Source organism: Gossypium arboreum, chromosome 3 (assembly GCF_025698485.1).
Source record: "Gossypium arboreum isolate Shixiya-1 chromosome 3, ASM2569848v2, whole genome shotgun sequence".
Classification (NCBI taxonomy): domain Eukaryota; kingdom Viridiplantae; phylum Streptophyta; class Magnoliopsida; order Malvales; family Malvaceae; genus Gossypium; species Gossypium arboreum.
Genome location: NC_069072.1, coordinates 49,378,813 through 49,384,763, shown reverse-complemented (window position 1 = coordinate 49,384,763; position 5,951 = coordinate 49,378,813). Strand labels below are relative to the sequence as shown.

At 34.5% G+C, this 5,951-nt stretch overlaps 1 non-coding gene across 1 annotated transcript; it reads right to left on the bottom strand.

Annotated features, from left to right (window-relative positions):
- Positions 1 to 5,027: 5,027 nt before the first annotated feature.
- On the bottom strand, positions 5,028 to 5,134 carry LOC128291304 (small nucleolar RNA R71). The gene has a single exon (XR_008281080.1). It is a non-coding gene; the product is annotated as a small nucleolar RNA R71 (small nucleolar RNA).
- Positions 5,135 to 5,951: the final 817 nt, after the last annotated feature.

The following is a 5,951-nucleotide window of genomic DNA, read 5'->3' as shown; positions in this document are numbered from 1 at the left end:
ACTACTTTTACAAATAAGTCCCTAAATGATAATTTTATAAAAAATCACTTTACAAAACTTGTTTATTTAACAACAAGGACTCATAATCTTTCATTAAACTTCAAAAACCATACACAGATGTTCATAAAAAGACCTTAATCCTTTAACAATTTTTCAAATTAGTACCTAGACTAGCTAGATTAACCTACAACGACTTCAAAAACATAAAAATCATTAAAAATGGGACAATTTTCACTTACATGCAAGCTAGGAGAGTGGGTCGAATGCTTTAAACCCTAAAATGGTGTTCTTAGTATTCAAAATTGGTGGAAGAAGAAGATGAATGGAAAAAATAGAATTTGTTTTGTTAAATTTTAACCTTAATTACCTAATTACCAAAATAACCTTAAAAAACTTTAATAATTTCAATAAGACTAGTCCATGAATGTCCACTAACTATCTCAATAGTTTATTTACCATCTAAGTCCTTCCAATTTAAAGTTTTATAGCTATTTGATACATTTAGCTACTAGAACTCTACTTTTGCACCTTTTATGATTGAGTCATTTTCAGTTAATCAAGCATGCAAATGTCAAAATTTCTTAACAAAATTTTTATATGATTATATTATCATACCGTAGACATTAAAATAATAATTAAATAAATATTTACTTATCAGATTTGTAGTCCTGAAACCACTGTTTTGATTTCACTAAAAATAGGCAATTACACTAAATCTTGGATTGTGTTTCAACTGTAAATTTATGTTACTTTTAATTTATGGAAAGAGGTTTGGTAGTCTTTGATCGTAGGTGCATGTAAGATGAATGAAAAAAGAAGAAGGAAAAGAGAATGAAGGATGTGAAACATTGCCATAGCAAATGGTGGGATAGATTACCAACCTAAATGCCATGATAATTCCAGGAAGATGACGCAACATGTAACATCCCGATTTAGGGCCTAGGTAGAACAGTGGTTTCGAGACCACAAATCTGACATAAGAAAATTTATTTTTATTATATTTTTATCGTCTATGATTTCATGAAATGATTTCGTGAAAATTTTGTTTGAAAATTTTGACATTTGGGCACTCAATTTAGTCAAAAGGACTAAATCATAAAAAGTGTAAAAGTTGAATTCTACATGCTAGAGGTGTCCAATTGTTATGAAATTTTAAATTGGAGGTCCTTATATGGTAATTAGACCATTGGTCAAGTTGGTGGACAAAAATGGACATGGCTAGGCATGTTTTCAAAGTTTTTCCTTAAGGGCATTGTGGTCATTTAGTTATTAAAATGAATTAAAAACAAAAATAAAAGCCCAAAAATTTTTCCATCTTCCTTCTTGGCTAAAATTTTCAAGAGGAAGTCATGGCTATGGTTTTTAAAGCTTTCAAGCTTGATTGTAATTCCGTTCTAGCCCTGTTTTTAATGATTTTTACGTTTTTGAAATCCTTATAACACGATCTAGCTATTTCTACCATTAATTTGAGATATGATGAATTTCTAGGTTTTGAAATATGTTATATATTTGTGTATTTTGATGTTTAATGGTAGATTATGCATGTTTATGGTTAGAGAAATGACTTTTAGTGAGTGATTTTTAGTGAAAACGTCCGAACGGACTAAATTGTAAAAGTTATAAAAATGTAGTAAAAGTGTGTTTTAATGGAAATTGTGGGCTTCTATAGTTATGAAAATGGTTCGGCTAGACTTATGGTACAAAGAAATTGAATGAAAATCATTTTACAAGCCTAGGGGCAAAAGTGAATAATTTTTGGCATAGTATGATTTTTGGGTAACAATGAATAATGTGACTAATAAGTAAGCTAAATTTGATGTTATAGATCAAGGAAAATGAGATTCGGGCCTAGAACGAGGGAAAACGAGTAATTGACGGTTAGGTCCCTCTTTGCCATTTTGGTGTCGAGGTAAGTTCGTATGTAAATAATGTTATGCTATGTTTGTATTCTAAATATTTTAAATGCTTTGATAATGTATGAAATAAATGATTGATTCTCTGGTTGTATGTGACGAAGTTCAGATAAGTGAGAAATATCCCGTTTGAACCTTAGGAATAGAATAAGATACGAGTGACAAGTCACTAAGGATATTTGTGATATATGTGTGATTATGTTATCCGGGTGCTGGTCTCGTATGTCTACCAGTGGCTGGGTAGTCTGGCATGTGTTGCGGATATCTGACAGCTTGTGTGAGCAGCACTGCGTAGTTACGTCTTGACCGTCAGCTTGTGTGAGTAGGCCTGAGATTTGCTCGAGAGCGAGCATTTATGTGATATGAGATATGAGGTAGCTTTAGCTACATATGTGGCATTTATGTGCAAAGAATTTCCTTGTATCCATTTAGTTTCCAAGTGTTGTATCCATTTAGTTTCCAAGTGTTCAAGTATGCCAAAGATGATAAAGTAAGTGATTATGTTACAAGATGGTACAAGTATGTACGTAAAGATTTTAAGTATTGACTTCATGTTATTGTGAGTTATGATCACTATGAAAGTGACTTTGAGATAGCCCTACGATTGTTGATTTATGGTCATGATGTATAAAAAGGAAACATTGGCCTAATTGCCTATTAAAATGGTTAAGAAAGTATGGAAAGAAATAGTTATTACACTTTGAAATATGTTGAGTCATATGCATGAAAATATGAATATACATAAGTAACGTGTACGTTTACTAAGATATTTAAAATGATTTTCTAATTATGAAACATGCTGCAATGGAGAAATTATGGCTGCTAGACTGAAAGTCGAGTAATGTTAAATTATTTTAATAAATCAAAAGAGAGTAAACATGGGAATAGGTTATATTACAACCTTGAGATTTATAGCTATTTTTATATTAACTTGTGCTTATATTGTCAAGCATAGTATATGACTAGCATGAGTTGCTCATTATTTTCATATCAACTTACTAAGCATTGAAACTTACTCCCTTTCCTTTCTAATCTCTTATAGGTTAATTTAGCTAGCTCGGGTTGGAGGCCGCTGATAAACCATAATTTATACATATTTTTATCCCATGCTTATCCCATTTATGAATGGCTTCTCCTTAGATTTGGTGAATTCGATACTCCTAATCCTTTAATTCCACGTTTTATACTTAACAGAGCATAAGAGAGTAAAAAGAGCGAGGCACGAGCCGAAAACAGAGAAAATAGACCCACGTGGAAAATCAACACGACCTGGACTTCCTCACACGGGCGTGTCACACGGCCGTGTCCATTTGGCAGGATTGAAGCATCACTTACACGGGTAGACTACACTCCCGTGCCTATTCAACAGCCTTGACCACGGGTTGGAGTAATCACACACGGGCGAGTTACACGGGCGTGTCCCTGCCGAGCCCAAGTATAGTCCTATTCAAAAAAGGCCAATTTTTAGGGCTCTTATGCATCCAAAAGCCTATTTAAACACCTGAGGAGGCACTTAAGAGGGGGACGGAGAGTAGGAAGCAAGGAATTACTCAAGGAAAGCCGATTGATCCATCTCAGATGCCGGATTCATCACCAAGACTGAAGATCTCCCTTCAAGTTCCTTCAGGAGTTTTGGGTTTTCTTATGTTTTGTTATATTTATGCTTTTGAGATGTTTTCTTTCATAAGTATGAACTAAACCCCCTAAATACCTAAGGGGAATGAAATATAAGACAGATTTTGTTATTATTATTTGAATTGTATGATAAATATTTGACTTGTTCTTAATTCTTGTTTTGATATTCCAGGATATTGTTTCAAGTTAAGCTCTTATTTAGAGGAGGAATAGACCCTGTCTAAGAGTGAATTTGTCATAATTAAGCGGAGTTGATTGCACCCCTAGAGATAGGGTATAAGATTTTGCCAAATTAGGGTGAAACCTAATAAGGAAATCTATAAATCGAGTTAATGCAATTCTAGGGTGTTAATTAGAAAGAGATTTCAATTATTCAACCTAGGGTTAGACGTTGTTAGTCTCGAGAGAGATAATAATATAACTTATGGATTTCTACAGATCAAGTCAAATGAATAAATCGTCTGATTCGGAGTCAAATAACAAGTGAAGTCTAGGTGGATTTTTCCTTAGATATTGTCTTAATAAATCGAATTTTCCCAAAAGTATTTTCCCAAAATTTTCTTCTGTGCATTCTTAGTTAGTAATTAGTTTAGATAACCAAACCTTTTAATTTTTAGGCTAGATAATTAAAAGGTAGTAAATACTAGTACTCGTAGTTCCTTTGGGTTCGACAATCCGGTCTTGCTGAATTGTACTATTGCTCGATAACTACACTTGCCCTAATCGTGATAATAAGTTAGTCTCAAGAAAGATTAATTTATAAATTTTTAAAACCTGTTACGAATATCATGCATCAAGTTTTTGGCGCCGTTGCAGTTAGGAACACTTGATTTTTATTACTTTAGCCATTTTACTTTTATTGCAATTTAAAATTTTATTTTCTTTTCTAATTCTTCATTTATTTTCTTCTGACAGGTTTTTCTAGTCAGGACCATTACTGTTTGATAGTGAGATCAATAGCACAGTTTGTAGAAACCGAAGAGAAATAAGGTGAAGCTTATGATACACAGAGGAAGAGCAAAAGCACGATACTTCAACGACAACCAAGGAGATGGCTGAAAAGCAAGAAAATCTGCTACCTCCTGCGATTGCTGTTAATCAGAATCCTGCTTCGCACACTATGTATGATTATGCTAAACCTTCTTTAGTAGGAACTGAATCAAGCATAGTTAGACCCGCTATAGCTGCAAATACTTTTGAACTGAAACCTAACACAATTCAAATGATACAGCAGTTTGTTCAGTTTGATGCTTTGCTGGATAAGGATCCCAACGCTCACTTGGCAAATTTCTTAGAGTTTTGTGACACTTTTAAAATCAATGGTGTTTCTGATGACACCATTCACCTTCGGTTATTCCCTTTTTCGTTGAGGAATAAGGCTAAACAATGGTTAACTTGTTACCACGAGGGTCAATCACACCTTGGGAACAAATGATCGAAAAGTTTCTATTAAAATATTTTTCGCCGGCTAAAATAGCCAAATTACGTAATGATATCTCCTCTTTTGTGCAGATGGATTTAGAAACACTCTACGATGCATGGGAGAGATACAAGGACCTTTTCTGAAGATGCCCTCATGATAGGTTACCACTCTGGCTACAGGTTCAAACGTTTTACAATGGCCTGAACCCTTCGAATCGGTAGATGATTGATGTAGCCGCTGGTGGAACTATCAATAATAAGAAACCTGAGGCAGCTTACGAATTTATTGAGGAGATGTCACTGAATAACTAACAGTGGCAAGTTATGAGGACAAAGTAGATGAAAGTAGCCAGTGTTTTCATCCTCGACACGGTTACTACACTATCTAACAAAGTAGAACTCTTAAATAAAAAGATTGATGGTTTGTGTGGTTCTACTCAGGTACATACAGTGATGAGGTACGATTCGAATGGAGGAGGAGCATGCATAGAATATCAACCCTTCAACCCTAGCATCGAGGTGGAGCAAGTCTAATATATGGGTAACAATAACTCTAGACCCCGAAATAACCCGTATAGTAACACTTATAATGTAGGTTAGAAGAACCATCCCAATTTCTCGTGGGGCGGTCAAGGAAATCAAAGGCCACAACATCCTCCGGGTTTTCAACAACCACCTTACCAGTAAGAAAAGAAGCCAAACCTTGAGGAGATGTTAACAAAATTCATCTCGGTATTAGAAACTCATTTTTAGAATACCGAGACAACCTTTAAGAATCAACAAGCATCAATCCAAGGGCACGAAACTCAGATAGGCCAACTCACCAAACTGATTTCTGAACGACCACAAGGTAGTTTGTCGAGTAACACTGAATCTAACCCAAAGGAGCAAATCAATGCAATTACCATTCAAGATGTGAAAAGGTTAGTTGCACCTAAACCAGAATCGAAGTAAGAAACTGTGGTAAGTAAAGGTAAGGGT